Source organism: Lolium rigidum, chromosome 1, assembly GCF_022539505.1.
Source record: "Lolium rigidum isolate FL_2022 chromosome 1, APGP_CSIRO_Lrig_0.1, whole genome shotgun sequence".
In the NCBI taxonomy this organism is placed as follows: Eukaryota; Viridiplantae; Streptophyta; class Magnoliopsida; order Poales; family Poaceae; genus Lolium; species Lolium rigidum.
The window spans coordinates 205316308-205341260 of record NC_061508.1 but is presented as its reverse complement, the minus strand read 5'-3'; the positions used below and the strand labels follow the sequence as shown (position 1 = coordinate 205341260).

Sequence of the window (24953 nt, the reverse complement as noted above, 5' to 3'; positions counted from 1 at the left end):
TGCTTTCATTACTATAAGCAATTACATCCAGCCTCTGCATAACCAGGATGCACACAGCCGTTTATGTTGTCTCAGGTTCGAAAGTGATAAAAGCAAAAAACTAGGCGAGATACACATCAAGATGAAACATATAACGCCTAAGAGATAGGTGGGGCATCTATCCGTAGACTATGCTGCCACCCATGTTGGGAAAAAGTATCCCTCGCCGTAGCCTCCAACCGTGTACAGACCTCCAGTAAACAGGTCTCGGTTCTCCGGTCGGCTGAAGAGGTAACCACGAACGGAGAATACCTGTACATCCGTAGATGACCTGCAACAAAGAGCAATTTTTATCATTAAAAATCTTGTCATTTCTACATAGCCAAAGCGCCCGGATAACCGCTAGCGCCCCCACCCTAAGAAGCAACTTAAACCTTGAATCAACCCCATGGAGCCAATTACCAAAAACATTGGCAACAACTGGTCGGAGGATACAGGGTAGACGCTACTTGGATGATTCGACCATATAGATCTCGCGAACCGGCCTTTGGAAGAACAAATGCTTGATTGTTTCGTCTGTTGACGAAAACACATCAGTACTTCCATGCCAATTACGCTTAACAAGATTATCTTTGGTGAGGATTACTCCTCGACGAAGATACCATCCAAAATTTTAATTTTTAATGGTATCTTCATCTTCCAAAACTTTTTATTATTATCAATCGGTAGATCAGAAAGAAGGATCGCGTTGTAGAAAGATTTCACAGAGAAAGCACCGTTGGCATGAAGGTTCCATCTAAATTCGTCCGGTTCGTCCGATAATTGAATATCCCCGAGCCGTTGAATTAAGGTATTCCATGCCGCAAGTCTTTGTCCAAGTAAAACCCGTCCGAACGTCACATTCGGGGGTGAGGTAGCCATTACGATAGCAATGGTATCACCTTGACGACGAACAATCCTATACGAGAGCTGGATACTCGTTCACTTAGGGGTGCGTTGTCAAGCCAAGCATCTTCCCGAAACGTATTTGTGCTCCATTTCGATTGAGAAAGTGCCATGGCGAAAAAATTCATTTTTTAGTCGCCATTAGCCCGGCCCGAAGTGAGAATCCCCTGGTTTCCAAACCATTTGGGATAATGTCTTCGAACCGATATACTTTCGCCGAAGGATAGTCCGCCAAATCCCATCCTCGGTGAGGAGCTTAAACAGCCATTTTCCCAATAGGGCCGAATTCTTGACTTCCAAATCATGAACTCCAAGCCCACCTTGGTCTTTGGGACTACAAACTATACTCCACTTAACCGGTCGATATTTCTTTTTCTCACTTGTCCCCTTGCCAAAAGAATCGGATCGATAATAATCGAGTTTATGCAGAATTCCTTTTGGTAAGATGAAAAATGATAACATATACGAGTACCATGTTTGTGAGTACCGAATTAATGAGTATCAATCTTCCACCTAGGGACAGCAACTTGCCTTTCCGGCTACTAAGGCGTTTTTGTAGTCTTTCTTCCACTAATTTCCATTCCGCGATTGTAAGTCTCCGATAATGAATCGGAATACCCAAATAACGAATCGGAAATTGGCCTTGCCCACAACCAAACAACTCTGCGTACAGAGTCGCATCATTTTGGGCATCACCGAAGCAGAACAATTCACTCTTATGGAAATTGATTTTCAATCCTGACAATTGCTCAAAGGCCGCCAAGATTAATTTCAAGTTTTGAGCTTTTTCAAGATCATGATCCATAAATAGAATTGTATCATCGGCGTATTGAAGAATAGATAAGCCACCATCAACTAGATGTGGAATCACACCTTCAATCTGGCCATCAGCCTTAGCCCGCTCTATAAGTATAGCCGAATATCCGCTACAATGTTAAACAACATCGGTGATAACGGATCCCCTTGGCGTAACCCCTTTCGTGTTTGGAAATAGTGACCGGTGTCATCATTGACCCGGATTGCGACACTACCACCATACACAAAATCATTTATCAGAGCGCGCCACTCGGGAGAAAAACCTTTCATCCCGAGTGTTTCGTTGTAGAAACGACCACTTAACTTTATCATACGCCTTTTCAAAATCTAGTTTCAAAATAACCCCATTTAATTTCTTAGAATGCATCTCATGTACCGTCTCATGCAAGACCGCCACTCCATCAAGGATGTTTCTTCCTTGCATAAAGGCCGTCTGTGATGGCTGGACAACATGATCCGCGACCGTATTAAGTCTAATGGTGGCCACTTTCGTGAAAATCTTGAAACTTACATTTAATAGGCGAGATAGGTCTATATTGTTGAATCCTTTACTGCCTCATTAACTTTCGGTAACAAGATTACTTCACCAAAATTTAGACGAAATAATTCTAGCTGTCCAGAGTGTAGGTCACTGAACAATTCTAGAAGGTCCGATTTGATCGTATCCCAGAAAGTTTGATAAAACTCAGCTGGGAAACCATCGAGACCCGGTGCTTTATTGCATTCCATTTGGAAAACTGCCTTCGAACCTCTTCCTCGAGTATAAGGTGCGGTTAGTAGACCATTTTCCGCAACGGAAACTTGGGGTATATCGGCCGTTAAATCCTCATTAAGAGAGAAAGTACTTTCCTCCGGAGGACCAAACAAGCCTTTATAATAATTAGTAATGTACGATTTGAGCTGCTCATGGCCTTCAATCACCCCTTCATCTTGAGTAAGAGAATGGATACGTTTTTTCCGATGTCTTCCATTGGCTAAAGCATGGAAATATCGCGTATTTGAATCTCCCTCTAAAATGAACTGGGCTTTGGATCGCTGGTACCATTTGAGTTCCTCCTCCCGAAGAAGACTCGCCATCTGCGCATTTGATTGATTTTTGAGTTCAATCTCCTGCGTCGACAACGGTCTAACCTCCGCAAAAGCCTCAAGCTCATCAATGACCTTTGATAAGCGAGCCTTCTCTTTTTTAAGAGTACCAGCCGTATGGGCAGCCCAACCACCGAGATGTTTGCGTAATGATCGCATCTTATTGTTCCATCTCATAATTGGAGAGCTGCCACCGACCGGTCTCTCCCAAACCTTCTTAACCATATCATGAAAACCATCCCTATGTAACCAACCAAGTTCAAATTTGAACGGCCGCTTACACACGGGGCGGGGTTCCCCGGTGGTTAGAAGGATGGGGGCATGGTCGAACAGATTTACAATACGTTCTAGTGCACGGACAGACACCATAGGGTATTTATTTTCCCATTCGGTGTCCATCAACACGCGATCTAGTTTCTCGTAGGTGGGTTCGAGCAAGCTGTTGGCCCAAGTAAATCGTCGACCGGACATGAACACCTCCCTTAAATCAAGGCTCGTCAATGACAACATTGAATAGAAAAGGCCAATGTCCATCAAAGCGGCCTTTGCTTTTCTCGTGAGGGAATCTCAACAAATTAAAATCGCCTCCGATTAAAATCGGGTAGGGATTATCTTTTGTAAGATTTACCAACTCACGTAAAAAGTCGGCCTTAAAAACATCCTGAGCGGCACCATACACAGCGACCAAAGTCCACTTGAACCCGTACTGCTTTATTCCGAATATCGAGTTTAATGTGGTACTCGCCATCGAACTAGCTAAGACAGTCATGGTATCAATACGGACGCCAAGTAAAATGCCACCGGATCTACCACGGGGTGGGCGAGAAAACCACTGAAAGTTAATTCCGCCTGACAATCGGTCGAGAAAACTTTGTGTGAAATTTCGCCTACCCGTCTCCGATATAGCAATGAAATCTAAATCATAATCTCTACAACCATCGGCAATGTGAGAATGCTTAGCCAAGTCACCAAGACCTCTCGCTATTCCGAAACATGCCGTTCATCGAGAAACTATTTTGGATTTAGACTTTTTGCCATATCTACGAGATTTCTTTCCAGCCGATGATCTAGAACCACGTTCAGAGGCAGAGAGGTCATAAACTGAACTAAGCTCGGAGTGGTCTAAATCAACTTCTGTCACACCCCCAACTAAAGCCGAGAGAAGATGACCATCTAGGATGCCATCATCTTCGTCATCGTCAACAGTGGAAGTATCCAACTCAGTGGATCCATTTGGAGCAACCGTTAAACGGTCAAGCTCCGTCTGTCTCAACACATGAGCTGAAGCTAAAATCTCATCCGAACCTCTACCCAAAGATATACCTACACTACTCAAATTAGAAGAAATTCTAGTATCAGAAAAAGAAGTGAAGGACTTGGATGAAAATCTTGTACCTGCCGTGTCGAGGTTCTTTTCCGCCTTACGCCGCATAGCCCTCTGCATGACGTCTTCATCCGTAGCCTCCACGCCATCCTCCGTCGTAGCAAACCTCCCACTCCTCCTCACCGGCGGCTGCGCCACTGGTGGAGGAATAGTGGGGGGAGGATGCAAAACGGGGACAGCTGGCGGAGGCGGAGACGAGCGTGGTGAAGAAGACCGTCCTGACGCTGGTGAAGAAGATCTCGATGCAGGGGTAGATGGCGGTGAAGCCCCCTGCACCGAACCCGACCGCGACGGCGAAACCCCCATAGGCGTCGAGGGCGCCGGGGATCGGCTGCGTCGCCGCAAAGGGGACTGGCCGGGGCGCCTCCCCAACCGGCCCTGCTCCTCCTCCTGAGGCGCACGTGGCGAGGACGGTGCCACCCCAGGCCCTCCGCCCGGCGACGGGGCGCTCAGGCCCGCGGCCGGCTGCTGCCCAGGCGTGACTGGGACTGCATGCAGTCCCTCACTGCCCAAGTCCGGCAGCTGCAGTGTCGCCGAGGTAGGGAGCGGTGGCTGCTGCCCCACCGCTCCAACGTCCTGCGAGGACGGCTGCTGTAAGGTCAGCAGCTGCACCGTCGACGGCGTCGTTGCCTGTTGCTGCAGCGTAGTGGTCGACGAGGCCGGCTGCTGCGAGGCCAGCCGCAGCACAGATGCTGGCGACGCGCCCTGACGCGGCGACGTGGCCGTCCGCTCGATGACCGGCTGGCGCGCGCAAGCTGGCCCCGCGGCTGGCTGCCGCGCAATCACGTCCTGCCTAGGCGTGGACGAGAGAGGTGGCTGCAGACTCGACTGCGGCTGCGGCACAACCTCCGTCTGTGTCGAAGTAGAAGACGGAGGCGGTGTCTGTCGCTGCGTACTCGGTGAAGCGGCCCGTGAACCAGTCGAAGAAGTGGGGCGAGTGCGACCCTGCATAAAAGTCCGAACTCTGGACGGTGAGGAAGCCCGAGCAGACGACGGAGGTGTAGCGACCAAGTGAGGGTACTCCGCCCTAGCACGAGCCACAATCTCACGCCCTCTGACCGTCAACGGCGAATGGTTGAACGGAGTCAAAGCCACCTGCGCGGCCAGCACCGATGAATTGCCAGCAGCATGAATCGGGGCCTGACCGTCCACATCCATACTAGCTGCCCCCGGCGCAGCGTCCGCATTACCATCCTCAAAACTCTCCTCGTCCAAACCATGAGACCCATCATCATCTCCTCCATCCTTCCAGAAGAAAGGGCGGAAACGAGGATCTGGCTGAAACTCCGCTGGCTCACGACGAAAGCGAAACTTGTACCCATTAAGCTGTAAAAGTGCAATCACCTCCATGCAGCCATTATCTTTCTCAAGAGCTTTAGGATCACGCATAGCCACAAGAACACGAATAATCCCCAGGCTCCGAAGGGAAAACAAATCAACATCAAGGGTGGTACCAATAAGAGAACCCACAGCCCAAAGACCCAAGAAGTGTCGGACAGAATCAGGAACGCCGTCGACGTGCACCCAAACCGGCTTCATAACGAAAAGAGGCTGAATATCCTGGTGCACCCATGAAGAAACAAGAGCCTGAGCTTTAATCTTGGGCACACTCATCTGCATACCATCTATCCTGGATAAATCATCAGCTGTAGGTAAACCAATAAGAAAAGCATTAACACCATGGGGCACCGCCTCCCACTTCCAAGTGGGATTCCCAGGACACATGCGTGCCATAAGACTCTGAATATCCTCTGCAGCGACAACCCCCTCCCCTGACACTTGCACCAAAGCAGTAGGTGCACCAGAAGAACAGATCTGAGGCTTATACACAGAGTCCGGTAGCTGAAGATCAAGGGTGGCATCATTACCGCAACCAACAAAGAAACTCAAAGGCCTTGGCAACTTTAGGATTGGACACCGAATGGTCGGGTGTGCCCCAGAATCACAAACCAAACAGTAATGGATAGCCTTACAGTCCTTTGTTGCATGGGTGTTAACGGCGCACTTCCAACAGCGTCCCACCTTCTTTTGCTTCGCCACAGGAGCAATAGGAACCGGGACATCAGAAGGAGCCTGCATGGGAATCAAAGAGGCATCAGAGTTCACCACCAAAGACGACTGACCCATGGTCATCGGCGCAGACTGTCCCATAGGTTGCACTCGGCTGCCCCAAAGGCGGCACGAGGTTGCCCCAAAGCGATAGCCAGACTGTCCTGTAGTAGTGGCATTCTTCTTCTTCCTTCTCTTCTTCACTTGCCCAGGCTGCGGCGGAGGTTGTTGATGCGCAGGTTGTTGAACAGCTGGCTGCACCATACTCTGCTGCCCAGGCACCGGATACTGAAACTGACCTTGGTACTGCTGAAAAGGTTGCTGCGGCACAAATTGCATCTGAGGTATCGGCAAGCGAACTGGCGGTCGGAACCCAGGTGCTGGTCTCTGATGTGGTGCAACCAAACTATGGGTCGGCGCCGCCTGTGGCATGGGCATCCCAGCCGGCCAACCCTGAAAGCCAGGGGGACCCAAATACTGGCCAGCTGCAGCAGCGTGGCCAACGGCAGCAGCCGCCGAAACCACCGGGGGAGCCACTCCAGGCGCAGCCGGAGATGGACCAGGCGCAGCCATTGGCGCCCCAGGAGGCGCGGACGGCCTTGCAGGCCCGGCCATCTCCACCCGCACGGGGACCCCGGCCACAACCTGCGCGAAGGACCGCTGGTGCTCAGACGGCGTCGATGCAGAACTTGGCGGCGTCGGTGTAGACCTTGGTGGCGTCGATGAAGAACTTGGTGTCGGTGCAGACCTTGATGGCGACGGCACAGAGCCTGACGGCAGAGAAGAACTTGGTGGCGTCGAGGAGGGCGGCGATGATGGAGAGGCACCGTCGCGGGCGGTACGAAACCGAGAGGCGGCGGCGATGGGGATCCTGGCGTGGGACGAAGACGAATTGGCGATCAGACCTGAACGCGAGCGATCCACGCACGTCAAAAGACGAGGCGCCTCCTGCATGGCTCTCACGGCCCGCCCAAACCAGGCCCACCTGGGCTGCGACCCACCGACAGATTCACCTCCCGCCTCGTCCGCCTCAACTGGTTTGAAACGAGGCCGAATGTCCGCCGTAAACGTCGCCGCTGCCGCCGGCAACACGGCGATCTCCGTCGGCGTCGCGACAACAGGAGGGACTGGACTCGGCGGCGCAAGATCAACCCCTGTCACACACCCAGCCACCGTCCCACGAGCAGCAACAAAGAAATCCGCCAGGACCGGAGGCGGCGTGATCCGCTTGGGGGGTAGCGGACCTCGCCAAGCCTTCAGCTTCATCGACGGCTTGGGCACTCGAAAAACCGGCGACGACGATGACGCCTTTCTCCCTGCCCCCGAAACCTTCACGGACCTGGATGGCGACGAGGACCTGGCACGCTGTGCACGCGGAGGGACTGCCGCCGTCTTCCTTTCCCATGTCCTGGAAACCTTCGTAGGAAAACCAATGTTAGCCCAAAAATCATCGAGCCGCTCACCGTCGTCCAGATCACCATCCTTGCGGAGGGGCAAGACCCTCGGTTCATCCTCTAGGCCGCACCACGCCACCTCCTCGGCCATCGAGATCCCGTCGTCATCATCGGATACGTCGCAGATGGGATCGAAACGGGACCCCGAATCTGGAGAACCGATCACCGGCGTGAGGGCCGATCGGAGCGGCGGTAAGGCCAGCCTACGCCGGGCCCTGGCCGCCGGCGATACCCACGCCGACTCAGACGCACTCATAGCCCTCCAGGACGCCGGTGCAGATTAGTTTGTTGTTCCATGAAGCTCAGCCACTAATACGGGCCTTTGATAAGAAAAGTAGATTCTTCCATTTGCTACAGGAGTTACTGGAGTTGAAATACATTATGTACATTAGAATAGGGCTACATATTCTCCAAATCAAATACCAGTATCTTATGCTTTATATGGTTATAAATAATAGTCAAAACTACAAAGGGGCATATGCAGAAAATAGACTGCTAGGTACTAGCGCCCCTCTAGCACTGTAATTCTCATGTTATTTGCAGTATCCTGTGCTGCTCCATCAGTTTCATAGTTCTTCTCTGCAAAATATATTGGCTGTTTTGGATGTGGAAGTGATATATCTCCATTCTCCAGGAAGGACACGATTGATGAAATGAGTGGCCGCGCATTTGGGTTGTTCTGAACACACAAGACTCCGATATGGATGCATCGTGAAGTTTCATTAAGTGAAAAGCTCTCCACAATTGATGAGTCAACAAAATCCTTTGTGCTCCCATCCTTCCATAAGCTCCATGCCTGCATCCATCATATTTATCTCTTTCAAGGTTCATATACTTATTATACTTTATTAGAGAAAATAGGTTTGCCATAATACTTACATAGGCTATAATGTTGGGGAAGTCCGCTTTTAGGTGCATAGAGCTGATCTTTGAGCCACTCACAATCTCTAGAAGTAAAACTCCAAAGCTATATGCATCAGACTTGCTAGAAAACACACCTTCCAAAGCATATTCTGGCGACATGTAACCGCTGTTTCAAACACGTCCCAGTTAATGGACACAGAACTTATTTTTCTGTTCAAGCACAAGAAGAATATATATAGTTCAGTAATGCATTATATCACTTACTATGTGCCAACAACGCGGTTGGTGTTTCCTTCTTGCTGATTGCCGCCAAATATCCTCGCCATACCAAAATCAGATATCTTAGGGCTCATTTCAGCATCTAGCAGTATATTACTTGCTTTGAGATCCCTGTGAATTATCTTCAACCTTGAATCTTGATGAAGATAAAGAAGCCCCCTAGCTACCCCTTTGATTATTTCGAATCTTATTGGCCAACCAAATATTGATTTTCTTGTAGCATCTGCTAACAATAGCATCAACTGGGAGATAACATCAGTCATCCTGGTTGATTTCTTTACTTGCTAAAATTTGGCAAGGCGTAAGCAGAACGTACCGAAAAGGAAGGTATCCAGACTCTTGTTAGTTGAGTATTCGTATATCAATAGTTTCTCATCTCCATGGATGCAGAACCCGAGAAGTCTAACCAAGTTTTGGTGTTGCAACTTTGCAATGAGTCTTACTTCATTTCTGAACTCCAGTGCCCCCTGGCCAGGGCCCTTACTAAGCCTTTTCACAGCAATTTCTTCATCATCTCCTAATATCCCCTGGACAAGTACGTACTTTATATCAACAAGATAGAAATACAACTATGTTGTTCTATACGAAAAGAATTCACGTTACCTTGTAAACATTTCCAAAACCTCCATGTCCAAGCATGTTACAGTTAGAGAAATTGTTTGTTGCGAGTACAATCTCTCTGAAGCTAATAAAAGGATACTTTAAGTTTCCATCACGAAGTTCAGCTGCAGTACTTGAAGTTCCTGACATCATCTTCTTCCAAATTTCCTTGTTTCTTCGTTTGCCTATCAGGAACATTAGTAAATTTCTTAAACGGATAAAAGGAACACAGCACATGAATATATGGAATAGCATTGGCATACAGAAGCATGCTTAAGGAGAATACACTGAGAAAAATAGGGAACAATTTTTTACCTCTGCTTTTGACACAACCGGCTATGCAATCTTCATTACATTGCCACTCCACTTTTTATCTGCCAAAATTCAGTATGTAAAGTAATCATGTTTCCTTGTGAAATAATTAAATTTACAAGCCAAATTTATTACAAGGTGAATTACACACGCATTGTCTGAACAGGGAGGCAATTTATTTCTCACATAAACAATTGCATCACGAGTATGGTAGCATTTCTGATACGCAAAACATCGCTTCATACTTGAACTTAAAATCCTGCAGAAGAAGTTTTTGTGAACTGGATGGGATGGTTGACATGCCCAAGTTATTTATACTATATAAACACATGGTCTGGACAACTTAAGCCTGAACGTGAAGGTTTCCTTCTATATGTCTGAAATTTTGTATATTGACTTCGAATGTATGAAGGAACATCTAGAAAGATAAAATACATAGGAACTCAAAATTTTAAGTGTTAAGAATTAGGACGCTCTCGCTTCGTGCATATTGACTTGGATTGGATATATTATCTTTGGAAGAACTGTGCTGACCATTTGTTTCCAAACACATCAGATGTCTGAAATATATTAGAATTTGTTCCTTTATGAATGATAATTCAGATTGAAGTGTTTTGCATACTAACTTTATAAAACGGTAACGCTTGATTTGGACTATTGCCAACCCCTGCATGCTAATTATTCTAGTCTGCATCTAGTGGCTGCTAATCTGCACCTTCCAATTGGATAAGCTATTGTCTTTGCATATAAACCAGATTGTATCCACAGGCACCTTCCAATTCTATGCTTGTGCGCCAAACTGATCCGTCATAACGACATTATTATCAAGTATTTAATTACCCTCTAATATTTGCCTGATACTAATTTTCTAAACCCTGTTTGTACTTTGTACTCTGACATTGTAGATAGCACTAAGGGGGACAGATGAGAACTCCACTAGACCCGCAAAATGGATGAGTATATCTACAAAGAGAAGCAGAGAAACACAAATAGTAGACTATTCCACTCAATCTGTTAACCCGAATATAGAGGTTTTCCCCTTGTCCAATCAGCTTCTCTGTGTCAATCAAATCTCCCATCCATAATAGGCACCTTGTTTCATCCCCATTGATAGCCTTGATGCTCATATTGGCATAAGCATACGCTGCGCAGGAGCAGTTGCTGGTACATTCTGCTATGCATTCATCGAATCTTCTATTCTTGACATATAAGAACTTGTCCGGAACCTTCATGGTTGAAAATTTTAAGAAGTCATCTCCTTGATCACATACTAGTGCTTCCATCCGGCGGCATCCCTGCGAAAACCTGCTGGCGGTCCAATCCTGTTTGTTGTTTGGCTCAAAGCCATCAAGACACTTGCACGTCACAATGAGCTGTGTGTTATCACAGTAACCAAATGGACCACAAGATCCAAATTTGTTGCATTCTTGGTTAGGTTCTGACTGCAGGTCAGTCCATTTGGACATGTTGCTATTCCAGATTATTATCCTTACCTTGCCTGAGTAGTCCATCTTCACTAACACTAGCACTGATGAGGACACACTTGGCACTGGTAGCCCAAAGGAAATGTAGACCTCATCATCTGTACGTTGCAGTGTAAAGTAAAGTGTGGACTTGATACTCTCGGTGTACGGCCCGACTACCAAATAGTTACTCCATACTGGACTTCGCCGGTATGGTCTTGACCCATTCCATATAAAACGCTGCAGAAACGCATCAGGGTCTGCGCTGTACGAGAAGTTGCCGGTGATGGGTCTTGGGGGTTTCTCCAAGAGATGAGCCGTTGTAGTGCATGCGCCTTGTGGGTGATTCTGAGGTTCATGCCTGGAAGGAGAGTGTCGGTCGGGTAATCGAAGCTTTGCCATAAGATCATGCCCTGTGATGACCGGAGGATAAAATTCCCGTTGTTACCAAGCGTGGCTTCTCCACCAGTTGTCTCTGGCGATGAACTGCTCGTGGTGCTGATGTTTGTCATCCAGAGAAGATGGCCATTGGTATCTGACAAGGCGAGATTGGATCCGTTGGTCAAGGCAAGTGTTGCAGAAGAAGGATCAGCAATTGGCATGGCACGGTTGGCAACCCACACAACGTTGTCCCTGTGTTTGTTCTTGTACCATATGCCGACGTAGTAATGTTTTGTGCTGGAGCTGGACAGGGAGAAGAATCCCAGGGAAAAAGTGCCGTCGTCGGAGATGATGTCAGTGGCAGCAGAAAGTGGCTTGCCAGGAAGAAGGCGGCTGTCGGATGGTGCAGAAAATGGCAATAAACAAAATGACCAACAAACGAGGGAGATGATTGTGTGTATAGGAAGGGAATCCATTGCTGTAACGAACTATGGAACTGGGTTTCGATATGGAAGCAAAGAAGTGGATGAGTTGCCTTGGACGACGCACAGCAAGACTCTGGGGCGGGGAAGAGTTAGTCAAGCAATTTATTTGGGGTCCTTTTCCGACTTGAAGCTTCAGGTATAGTTGGAGAATTAGTCAAGGAGAGATATTTCCAGGAAGCTTGAAAATGTTGGGTCGTGGATATCATCATCTAGACTAGGATGGACTAGCCATTCTCATCAAAGAGAATAGCCTTTTACTCTTTTTTTAGGTGTGACTGCTTGTTGCTTGGACAGGAGATAATCTAATTGGCCAAAGAAGCAAGAACAGAAAGATGATGATGTAGAAAGGCTCTTGAATCAACGCCGAGGAGGCCGAGGAGGTATTGGTACGTCGGTGGTTTGCCTATCTCTATGCATGTACATTAACTTTTTTTTCCTTCTCTGTCAATGCATGGATGCGCCAAGTTTTTGTTTTCCTCAAAGGAAAAAAAAAATACAGTAGAAGGCATTGAACATATGTGAGAACACATGCTGCCATCGCTACCAGTTTTCGCCCATGCTGCCCTGAAACCTACCTTCCTGTTCAACCAAAACAGCTTAGTCTGAGGAGTGTGGAGCTCAGACCAGCGTGCTCTGTGCTGCCTACAGCTGCAGCTGTGCCTGTGCAAAACATTGAAAATTTAAACATGTACATTCGTTGATACTTGTACGCTCTCACCAGGTCGCCATGTCAGTCTAGACGGTCGAATAAGCTTGGTTTACTGCTTTGCAGAGTGAAGCTGGACCAGCTTTTTTCGATTAGAGGTGCTTTATTATTTAAAAAAAATTAAACATTACACCTAGCTTCTGTATAACTAGGAAGCACACATCCATCCTTTCAAGAGTCTAGTATCAAGCAAAAACAAAGACGAAAACGATAGGAAAAAGCCAGCTGAAAGAGCAAAGTCTATACTCCGTGTTTTGTGTGTTTGGTAACAACACTTGAATGAATTTAACCGTGTGCATAGATTGTCTTGGATAGATTTGCAAGTGCACGGTGCCCTCGCTGAACACGTCATGATCGGAGGACTGAAGCGTAGCTTATAGGTTTTCTGGTTTTGTGTGTGTATCGCGAGGTGACATGGCTGGAGAGGGAAAGAGGAAATCAGCAGTTTCTGCCTGACCGGTACTACCGGTACCAGTAGCTCCATAGAGTATTTGCACTGAATTGTCCCACAGAGTGTGTTACGGTACCTTTACGGTACCATGAGCGGTAGTACCGCCCTGGTACTGCTTAGGTACCGTAACACAAGTTACGACACTACCGCGTTGGTACCGCCAAGGTGCCGCGAGGAGTCCGGGACTCACAGAGGTCGTTACGGTACCACGAGCGGTACCGCCAGCGGTACTACCGCTGTGAGTCCACGTGGCGAATCTGTGGAGCGCATTCGAACCCAGAGCGGTACTACCGCTTACCCAAGCGGTAGTACCGGTCGTGCGGCTGCACATAACGGTTGGATTTGAGGGGACCTATAAAAAGGCCCATTCTTCCCCAGCTCGATTTTAATCTCTTCTCTCTCCCTCCTCCATTGTTGCTGAGCTTAATTCTTGAGGAGCTCCCCACCTACCCAATCAATCTTGCTCAAACTTTGTGGAGTGGCGGAGGAGGCCCCGATCTATAGTTCTACCAAGAGAGATTTCACCAATACCATCTAGTCCTTAGTGGATCTTGTTGTTAGGGTTCCTATTGTGGGATCTTGGAGGAAGTGCTCCTATGGAGGCTAGCTTGGAGTTGTGCTAGCCCCATAGGGTGTTGGGAGCTTCCTAGTGTTGTGGAGCTCGTCCCAACCTTGTGAATGAACCACCGCCTCGACCGGTGCCTTAGTGGAGAAAGGGGAGCCCCTTTGTGGAGCTCTCTCGAGGAAGAAGGTGAGGCATTCCTTCGTGGTGTGGTTGTCTAGCCTCTTGTGTGAGGCTAGCACCTCCTCAACGCAGGCGTACTCCCTTTTGTGGGAGGAACTGCGGGAAACAAATCTCGCCTCGTCTCCGCGCCCTCCGGATGTCCCGCTCCTTATCTTTACTATCATGCTTGGTTCCTTTGCTTGTTCCACTAGCCTAGGATCATATTAGGATCACCTCGAACATCAAAGCTATCACCTTTACTACCGCATTGCACTAAAAATTGAAAAAGAATTAAAAATTGTGTAGCGCCATTCACCCCCCATCTTGTTCGCTACGATCCATTCACCAGCTGATGTACAACTCAACTGGCTTCAATCCTTCGACTATGCAGCCACCCATGTTAGGAAATAAACTTCGTGGTTGTGTTCTCCAACGTGTAGACATCTCCATAAAGAGGTCGCGATCCTCCAAGCGCTGAAGTGGCGACCATGAACGGAGCAAAGTTGTACACCGATAAATGACCTGCATGATAGAGAAATTTTTGTCATTACCATGCTACCGCAATCGCTCCCACTTTGATAATCGTTTTGTACCTAGAATCCACCCCATTTAGCCAATTGCCAAAAATGTTTGCAATGTTATGAGGTGGGTATAAGGTAGAACCTATCTGAATGATTGACCATATAGATCTAGCAACCCGACAATTGAAGAAAATGTGTTTTATTGTCTCATTTTCATAACAGAACACACATTTCGTACAACCCTGCCAGTTGCGTTTTACAAGGCTATCTTTAGTAAGAATCACACCTCGACGAAGATACCATGCAAAGACCTTTGTTTTGAGAGGTATCTTCATCTTCTATTTACGACCGGTTGGATTGGTATACATAATGTTTTGTACATGGAGCTAACCGAAAATACACCATTCTTGGTGAGACTCCAACAGAATTCATCAGTCCCGTGAACCAACTAGATTGAATCTAACCGTTGAAGCAGTTCGTTCCAAGCATCTACTCGGGGACCAATAATATCACGTTTGAACATCATAGAGGGGGGGGGAGATTCCATCACCTTTTGCAAGGTATCCCCTTTATGGCGAACTATACTGTACAAAGCTGGATACTGTTCGCGAAGAGTGGTTGTTCACAATCATCTATCCTCCCAGAATCGTATCTCTGCCCCGTTCTTAATGGAGAAAGAACCAAATTGGAAATATGTTTTTTAGTTGCTATGATGCTAGCACAAAAGTGTGAATCACCTGGTTTCCAAACCTGAGAGATCGCCTTTGAACCAACATACTTTTTTCGCAGCCATTCTCCGTTAGCAACCTGGTCAGCCATTTACCAAGCAATGCCCTGTTTTTAATTTCAAGATCATGAACACCAAGTCCACCTTGATCTTTTGGACGGCATACAACACTCCATTTTGTTAACCGGTATTTTTTCTTCTCACTATCCCCTTGCCAAAAGAATCTTGATCGGAAATAGTCCAATCTATGCAAGACTCCTTTCGGTAACTGGAAGAAAGAAATCATATACAGTACCACATTTGTAAGTACTGAATTCATGAGAACTAATCTTTCTCCAAGGGATAGTAATTTTCCTTTCCAACTAGACGTTTTTGAAGTCTTTCTTCAATAATATTCTATCCAGCCAACGTGAGTCTCCGATAGTGAATCAAAATGCCAAGATATCTGATTGAAAAACAACCAATCCCACAGCCGAATAATTTAGCGTATAGGTTGGCTTCGTCTTTGGCTTCACCGAACAAAACAATTCACTTTTATGAAAATTAATCGAACAAAACAATTTACTTTTATGGAAATTAATCTTAAGACATGACAACTCCTCGAATGCTGAAAGAATTAATTTCAGATTTCATGCCTTTTCCAAGTCATCATTCATAAATAGAATGGTGTCATCGGCATACTGAAGGATGGACAAGCCCCCATCAACCAAATGGGGAACTACTGAAAGAACATCTCTCATATTATGTTTTGTGTGTTTGATGTCAATGTATGTGATACACTAATGTGTGTTTACGTGGTACAGGGACTATATAGATACATTTTTATGTGTGTTGGATGTGGTCAGTTCTGTCAAAAAGAAGCGAAGAAAAGATCATCGGGCCGGATAATCCGGGCCGGATATTTCCAAAATATCCGGCCCCCAGTTTTCGGCTAAGGATTTGAAGTTTTGTGGCTCAGTATGCTTCTGGATATGGGCCGGACATTTGCCCGGATATTGTCCCGGTTTTGTCCCAAGGTCAGATTATCCGGGCCGGACATTTCCGAAATATCCGGCCCCCTCGAAAATGGCTAAGGACCTGAAGAAAAGCAAGTCTGGATAGAGGCCGGATATTTGGCCGGACATTCTCCCGGTTTTGTACCTGAGGCCGGATTATCCGGGGGGGGGGGGGGGGCGGATTATCCGGCCCTTACTTGGGCCGGAATATCCGGCCCCCCGGAAGCCCCAACGGCTGGATTTTGGGGAGGGGTATTTATACCCCTCTTCTTCTTCCTTCCTCCTTTGCTCAATCATTGCAAGAAAAATCTGCCAAGCTTCACCACCATTAGAGCCAACTCAAGAACACAAGATTTGCAAGATCTCCTTCCTCCCCCCAACCAAAGCTCTTGATCTTTGGAGATTCGAAGGAGAAGACACCGATCTACATCCTCACCGAAGCGTTTTTCATTTCCCCCTCATTTGTTTGAGGGATCTCATGCTAGTGTTCCTATTTGGTTCCCTAGTTGATTTGTGTTGATGTGTTGTTGTTGATTGTTGTATTGTTACATATTTGGGAGCCTCCAATTCAGTTGTGGATGTGTGCCCCAAGAACCTTGTAAAGGCCCGGTTTCCGCCTCGAGGAAATCCCTTAGTGGAAGTGGGCTAGGCCTTCGTGGCGTTGCTCACCGGAGATCTGAGTGAAGCCTTCGTGGCTGTTGGTTTGGCTTTCGTAGCAACCACACTCCTCCAAACGTAGACGTAACTTCTTGCAAAGGAAGGGAATTACGGGAATCATCTCCGTGTCATCGCGTGCTCCACTCTCGGTTACCTCTATCCTATTTGATCTCTTATATTGTGTAGCTATATCTTGCTTAGTTGCTTATCTTGTCATATAGGTAAATTCACTTAGTTGCATATCTAGAGAATTTACCTTTGTGTCAAGCCTAAATTGAAAAAGAACTAAAAATTGGTTAGCACCTATTCACCCCCCTCTAGGTGCGGCATACGATCCTTTCAATTGGTATCAGAGCCTCGGCTCTTATTTCGGGCTTAACCTCCTAAGAGTATGACGGACGAGGTGCCTTCGGAAGGGGCCGCTAAGACGGTCTCCATGGAAAACTTCAATTCGTGGAAGTCCTCCATGGAAGCCCAAATGGAAAGCATGAAAAAGATGATTTCCGAGCTTTTGACTTCGGTCCCTCCCAAGGCTCCCATCGTAGAGGTAAAGGACACGGGTGCGTTATAAGAGGGAGATGCTTCGGCATTACCCTTCTCTACCAAACCCGTGGAAGGTGATAACTTAAACACTATCAAATCTCCCATTGCATCTCCTAGGGGCACTAGTGGAGGTGAGAGCTACAATCGAGTAGCTCCACCTTTTCTATCTCCCGATATACCGGTTCCCCATCCCCATATGAACATTCGGGGCGACCCACCTAAGTTTTCCGTTGATAATTTCGATACTTGGCAATTTGAGTTTCGCTCTCATGTTTGCAGTGTCTCTAATGAACTTTGGAGAATCATCGTGGAAGGCTTCAAGCCATACAACCCCGACAAGTTGACTAGAAGAGACGCGGTTGATAGTCAACTCAACAACACCGCCTTGCACATGATTCAAACTAGTGTGGGGATAAAGGATTTGTCTCGTGTTCGGAATTTCACCACCGCCAAGGAAGCTTGGGATGGTTTGGCCGCTAGTTGCATTGGAAGTGAGAGCACGAGAAGGAACATGTATAATGCTCTTTGGAATAAAGCCGAAGGATTCATGAGGTTGCCGGATGAAGATCATGAAGTCATGTATGGAAGACTTCTCACCGTTGTCGATTCCTTCCGGCTTGTTGGTGCCACCCACATCAATGACTCTTGGATCAAGGAGAAGTACATTGAATGCATGATGCCGTTTGTACCCATTGATGTCAAGACTCTTGTCGGTAGAGAATGCTATCCCTCTCTCACTTCTCAACAAGTCGTGCACGAGATGCAAGCTCTCAATGTGCTTGAGCAAAACTCTCATGATTCTCGCAATCGAGCACTTGGGATGACAAAAGGGTCCAACCTTGCCTTGGCGGTCAACTCCGTTGAAGAAGTGATTCCTCAAGAATCTTATAGGGCATCTTGGAGTATGTTCTATCCGGAAGACTTGGAACACCACTACCATGACCACATGGCATTCCATGCTAACTCCTTTTGGGTTGACCCATCCAAGGCCAAGGAAGACAACATCAAGAGAAACAACTCAAGGGGGTTCACAAGTTCGGGCCCAAGGACAAGATCTTGCTACAATTGTGATGACAAGCGCCATTTCATTGCCGAGTGCCCTATGAGAATAGGGAGACTCATGGTGGAAGGCTCATTCCCAAGGATAAGAGCAAAGACTCAAAGGGCAAATATTCAAAAGCCCCCAAGAAGAAATTCTACAACAACAAGACCAAGAAGGGCAAGTGGCCCTCAAAAATTGTGCTAGTGACTAGGGAAGAATATTCTTCCGATGAAGTTGAAAGCTCTAGTGATGATGAAGATGAAGAAAGCTCAAAGGAAGTGGCCGCCATTGTCACCACCAACTTTCCCTCTTCATCTCTCTTTGAATACCCCAATGAGAATCCTCATATGAAGAATGCACATTGCTTCATGGCAAGGTCCTCCTTGGATACATCTATGGTGCTATCAACTCAAGAAGAATATACCTCCGGAGATGATGATGTTGATGATGAAGAAGATGCAACCTCTAATGGATTGGTCGCTCTTGCCTCCCTCTCCACTAACTCTCCATCACCAAGTGAATCCCCCAATGAGGTCATTCATGTGGAGGAAGAAAGTTGCCTCATGGCTAAATCCTCCGAGGTATCATCTCCTAACCCCTTTACGCCTAACATTTCAAATGATCTAGGGGTTGATCTTGCTAGTCTAAAAGTGAAACAAGAAATGCTAGAGTTTGATGATTTCATTCTTAACCTACAAGGTAATACTAAAAAGCATGTTTCAAATCTCATGGTTCGTATGGCTCAACTAAATGGTACTCTTGAGAAAAAATGCCAAATAGAGAGAGAAGACTCTCTTGAACTACATGCTCTTAGAAATGCTCTTGAGGAAAGTCAAGAAACCATAGCTTCTCTTGAAGAGAGGTTAGAAAATCTTGGAGATCCTCAAGATAAAATTAACAAGCTCACTAAAGCTAGAGATCTTGCTAGAGCTAAGTCTAAAGTGCTTTCAAAGGAAAAGGCCAAATTTGGTGTTGATCATGAGAAACTTGTGAGAGATCTAGATGATCTAGACAAGGCACACAAAGCCTTGAAGAGTGAATACTCTATCCTCTCCAAGTCTTATGAGCAACTTCAAATTAGGCTCGCTTCATATGACATACCTAGCACCTCTACTCCTTCATGTGATCATGCAAATATTATTGAGGACAATGCTAGGTTGAAGGATGAACTTGCTAAGGCCTCCTCTCCCCAAAGTAAACTTACTTTGGATGATCTTTTGAGTAAGCAAAGATCAAACAATGGGAAGGAGGGCCTTGGTTATAAGGCCAAGGCAAAGAAGGCAAACAAGCAAAAGGCCAAGCCCGCACACGAGAAGAAGAAAGATATCACTAATGGTGAAGCCCCTAAGGGAAAAACCATTAATGATGATGATGCGGGAAATGCTAACCCTCACTATGTTCTATTCAAAGATTATTATGGTGATGTTTATGCTAAATATGTTGGCCCATATGATGGTTATGTTGCTTGGTCTATTTGGGTCCCAAAGACCCTTGTTGCTAACAAAAGAGGACCCATTGAGAAATGGGTACCTAAATCCAAGAATTGATCTCATGTAGGACTATGCCGCCGGAGGTTCAAAATGGGTACTTGATAGTGGATGTACAAGTCATATGACCGGCGGCAAGAACCTCGTCAAGGAGTTGAGGCCTAACATAAATGTTATCACCGTCTCCTTTGGCGATAATTCTACATCCGAGGTATTGGGTTTTGGCAAGGTTGTGGTTGCACACAACATTACTCTTGTGGATGTCATGCTTGTCAAAACCCTTGGTTACAATTTGCTTTCCGTTTCCGCCCTTGGCAAGATGGGTTTCGCCGTCTTTATTGATAATGATATTGTGGTCCTCTTGTGGAGCAAGACTCTAAAAGTCGCTTTCGTTGGGTATCGCGAACACAACTTGTATGTGGTGGACTTTTCGGGGAAAACCACGTCAAGTGCGATATGCCTATTCGGAAAGGCGGATGTGGGTTGGTTGTGGCATCGCCGCTTGGCCCATGTCAACATGAGAACTTTGCAAAGTCTTCACAAGGGGAACCATATTGTGGGACTAATGGAAAATGTGTCTTTTGCCAAAGATCGTGTTTGTAGGGCTTGTGTTGAAGGCAAAATGCATGACTCTCCGCATCCAAGCAAGACTATCATCTCTTCCAAGAGGATCTTGGAGCTCCTTCATGTGGATCTCTTTGGTCCCGTCACTCATGCAAGTCTTGGTGCGAAGAAACATTGCTTGGTGATTGTTGATAACTACTCAAGATACACTTGGGTCTACTTTCTCAAGACGAAAGATGAGACTCAACAAATATTCATTGACTTTGCTACCGAGGTGCAACGCCAACACAACCTCCTCATTATGGCAATAAGAAGTGACAACGGCTCCGAGTTCAAGAACTATACACTCAATGATTTTCTTAGTGATGAGGGGATTCGTCATCAATATTCCGCTGCTTACACCCCTCAACAAAATGGTGTTGCGGAGAGGAAGAACCGGACTCTTATGGATATGGAAAGATCTATGATGGCGGAGTATAAATCCCGCTATAACTTTTGGGCCGAAGCCATCTCCACCGCTTGCCACTCCTCTAACCGGCTCTATCTCCGCAAGGGCTTGAACAAGACTCCATATGAAATACTCACCGGGAACAAGCCTAATATCTCATACTTCAAGGTGTTCGGGTGTAAGTGTTTCTACAAAATCAAAGGAGTTCGTTTATCTAAATTTGCTCCTAAAGCTTTGGAGGGTATATTTGTTGGTTACGGCGCCGAATCTCACACTTATAGAATCTTTGATATATCTTCCAAGATTATCATTGAATCTTGTAGTGTGAAGTTCGAAGAAAATGATGGCTCCCAAGTGGGGCAAGTTGATGTTTGTGCAGGTGATGAAATACCTCAAGATGCCATAGTAAGAATGGGTGTGGGATTTTTCCGCCCCATTGAGGGACACGGTGTGGCGTCTCGGGAAGGAATATGCTCTACCACGGTGGAGCCCTCATCTTCTCAACATCAACAAACCCCATCTAGTGAAGCAAATGATGCACCAACCCAAGAACAAGAACAAGACCCTCTCTCTCTTATGTGCAAGATCAAGGACAAGATCAACCAAGCATTCATGATGGCTCCAATGTGGATCCAATCAACTCTTGTCATTCTCCGAATATTGTTCAAGATCAAGCACATGAGGATGAGAAACCCCAAGAAATTGAGGAAGCTCAAGTTGAAGGTCAAGACGGGGACCCAAATGATCAAGTTGATCAAGTGACACCTCCAAGGCCAAGAAGAACCAAGGAGGAGATCGAGGCCCGTCGTCTAGCAAGAAGAGAAAGGCAACTTGAGCGTCTTGAACACACACATGACAAGGTTCTTGGTGATGTAAGGGCAAAGGTTTCCACAAGAAGGCAATTGGCTAACTTTAGCAATCATCATGCTTATATCTCCTTAGTGGAACCCAAGAAAGTATTTGAAGCCCTTGAAGATTCGGATTGGTTGGAAGCTATGCACGAAGAACTCAACAACTTCAAGCGCAACAAAGTGTGGACCTTAGTAGAGAAGCCAAAGAGGTGCCGCAATGTTATAGGCACTAAATGGATTTTCAAGAACAAGCAAGATGAGTTTGGAAATGTTGTGAGGAACAAGGCAAGATTGGTGGCTCAAGGGTTCTCTCAAGTTGAGGGAATTGACTTTGGAGAAACCTATGCTCCCGTGGCTCGCCTTGAGTCCATCCGTATCCTTCTTGCGTATGCATCGCATCATAACTTTAAGTTACAACAAATGGATGTGAAAAGTGCATTTCTTAATGGTCCTTTGCATGAAGAGGTTTATGTTAAGCAACCCCCGGGGTTTGAGGATCTCAACTTCCCTAACCATGTCTACAAGCTTGATGAAGCTCTTTATGGTCTCAAACAAGCTCCTAGAGCTTGGTATGAGCACCTTAAAGAATTATTGGTAGACCGTGGGTTTGATGTTGGTCTAATCGATCCCACTCTTTTTACTAAGAGGGTCAATGGGGAGCTTTTCGTTTGCCAATTATATGTTGATGATATTATCTTTGGCTCTAGTAACAAGGCTCTCAATGATGAATTCTCAAAGCTTATGACCGATAAGTTTGAGATGTCTATGATGGGAGAGATGAAGTTCTTCCTTGGTTTTGAGATCAAGCAATTGAGGGAAGGAACCTTCATCAACCAAGCAAAATATCTCCAAGACATGCTCAAGAGGTTCAAGATGACCGAGTTGAAGGGTGTAGCCACTCCTATGGTTACCAAATGTCATCTTGCACTTGATCCCAATGGTAAAGAGGTGGATCAAAAGGTATATCGCTCCATGATTGGATCCTTGCTTTACCTTTGTGCATCTAGACCGGACATAGTGTTGAGTGTTGGTGTGTGTGCAAGGTATCAAGCTTCTCCTAAGGAGAGCCACATGATGGCTCTCAAAAGAATCTTTCGGTATTTGGTTGATACCCCAAGATATGGTATTTGGTACCCCAAAGGTTCAAGTTTTATTCTCAATGGATATACCGATGCGGATTGGGCGGGTGACAAGGATGATAGGAAATCAACTTCCGGGGCTTGCCAATTCCTTGGTAGGTCCTTGGTGTGTTGGTCTTCTAAGAAGCAAAATTGTATATCTCTCTCCACCGCCGAAGCCGAATATGTTGCCGCCGCAAGTGGATGCACTCAATTGTTATGGATGAGGCAAACTTTAAAGGAATACGGTGTCATTTGTGACAAAGTGCCTCTATTATGTGACAATGAAAGTGCCATCAAGATTGCCTATAATCCGGTGCAACATTCAAGAACGAAGCATATTGAGATCCGGAATCATTTCATTAGGGATCATGTTGCCCGTAGTGATATTGAGCTTATCTATGTTCCTACCAAAGATCAACTTGCCGATATATTCACGAAGCCTCTTGATGAAGCAAGGTTCTCTTATTTGAGGAATGAGCTAAATATCATTGATTCAAGGAGTATAGCTTGACCATCTTGCAAACACACCTTTGTCTCAAAACTTTATTTGGTTTAGATGTGGGCATGGAAATAGGGGAGTGCGGTTTAAATTATTGAGCTATCCCTCCTCCCATAATGCCAACATTAAGAAATCATTCTCTTTATATCATATGTTGATATGTGAGCTTCAATGATGAGTAGTGGCATGGACCCAAGATATATCTTCGCGGTGCCATGCCACAACACTCATATATGGTGGCCTAGGCCACCACACTCTTCTTTGTGAAGAGTTGGAGTTATTTGGATCTTATCGCCTTTTATTTGACAACTCCATGTTCTTATGGGAAATCACTCTAGTTTGGCTTTATTTGATCATATCTTGCAAAATTGAGTGATCATGTACCATAAACAGTTTGTACCCTCTAAACCTAAGCCTACACTCTCCTATAAGTCACTTCCATCTTGCTCATTTGTCATGTTTGGTAAAAACTTGGAGTTTGAGATTTCTCGGTCGGATGATCTAGGTTGCCCCATCTTATTGGTAAATATGCATCTTATATGTGATGTGATATTTTATTGCACCACATATGGGTTCGCAAATAACCAACTAAAGATAGGCAGGATTTCCGGTGTTCTGGAATTTTCCATAAAACCGGATAATCCGGCCCCCTGGCACACCGGAATATCCGGCCGGGCCGGATTATCCGCCCCCACTTTGGGCCGGATTATCCGGCCTGGGCGATTTGCGGGAGGACTAAGGGAGGCCGCGGGGAGAACGGTTGCCACATCAATCAGTTCCCCCCACGCCCCCCTTCTCCCTCCTCAAGCCGCCGGAGCTCCTCCTCCTCGCCGGAGACGCCTCGTTCGCTCCCTCTCGAAGTTTTTGGGTGGATCGGGTGCTGATACGTCCAAAATGTATCTACTTTCCCGAACACTTTTGCTATTGTTTTGCCTCTAATTTGTGTACTTTGGATGCAACTAACACGGACTAACGTTGTTTTCAGCAGAACTGTTCTGGTATCTCGTTTTTGTGCAGAAATCCAACTTTCAGGAAAAACCTCGGGATTTTGACAGAAGGCCCTATTTTCCCAGAAAACTCACGGAGCTAGAAGGGAAAGTCAGGTGGAGGCCCGAGGGCCCCACACCCTAGGGCGGCGCGGCCCAGGAGGGGGGCGCGCGGCCCTAGCGTGTGGCCCCCTCGGCAGGCCTCCGACGCCCTCCTTCGGACTACTTATCGCCCTCGACCTAAAAACGCACGGAGAGAAGTCGAAGTCGCCAGAAACCCTCCAGAATGCCGCCACATCGCGAAACTCCGTCTCGGGAGCCAGAAGTCTCCGTTCTGGCCCTCCGCCGGGACGGGGAATTGGAGGAGATCATCGCCATCATCACCACCGACGCCTCTCCATCAACCAGCCATGTTTCCCCCATCCATGTGTGAGTAATTCCCCCGCTGTAGGCCGAAGGGGATGGTAGGGATTGGATGAGATTGGTCATGTAATAGTGTAAGATTGTTAGGGCATAGTGCCTAGTGTCCGTAAT

The 24953-nt window shown here is 46.5% G+C and overlaps 1 pseudogene; it reads right to left on the bottom strand.

Annotated features, from left to right (window-relative positions):
- Positions 1-8144: 8144 nt before the first annotated feature.
- On the bottom strand, positions 8145-12207 carry LOC124688493 (annotated as a pseudogene).
- Between the last annotated feature and the right edge of the window lie 12746 nt (positions 12208-24953).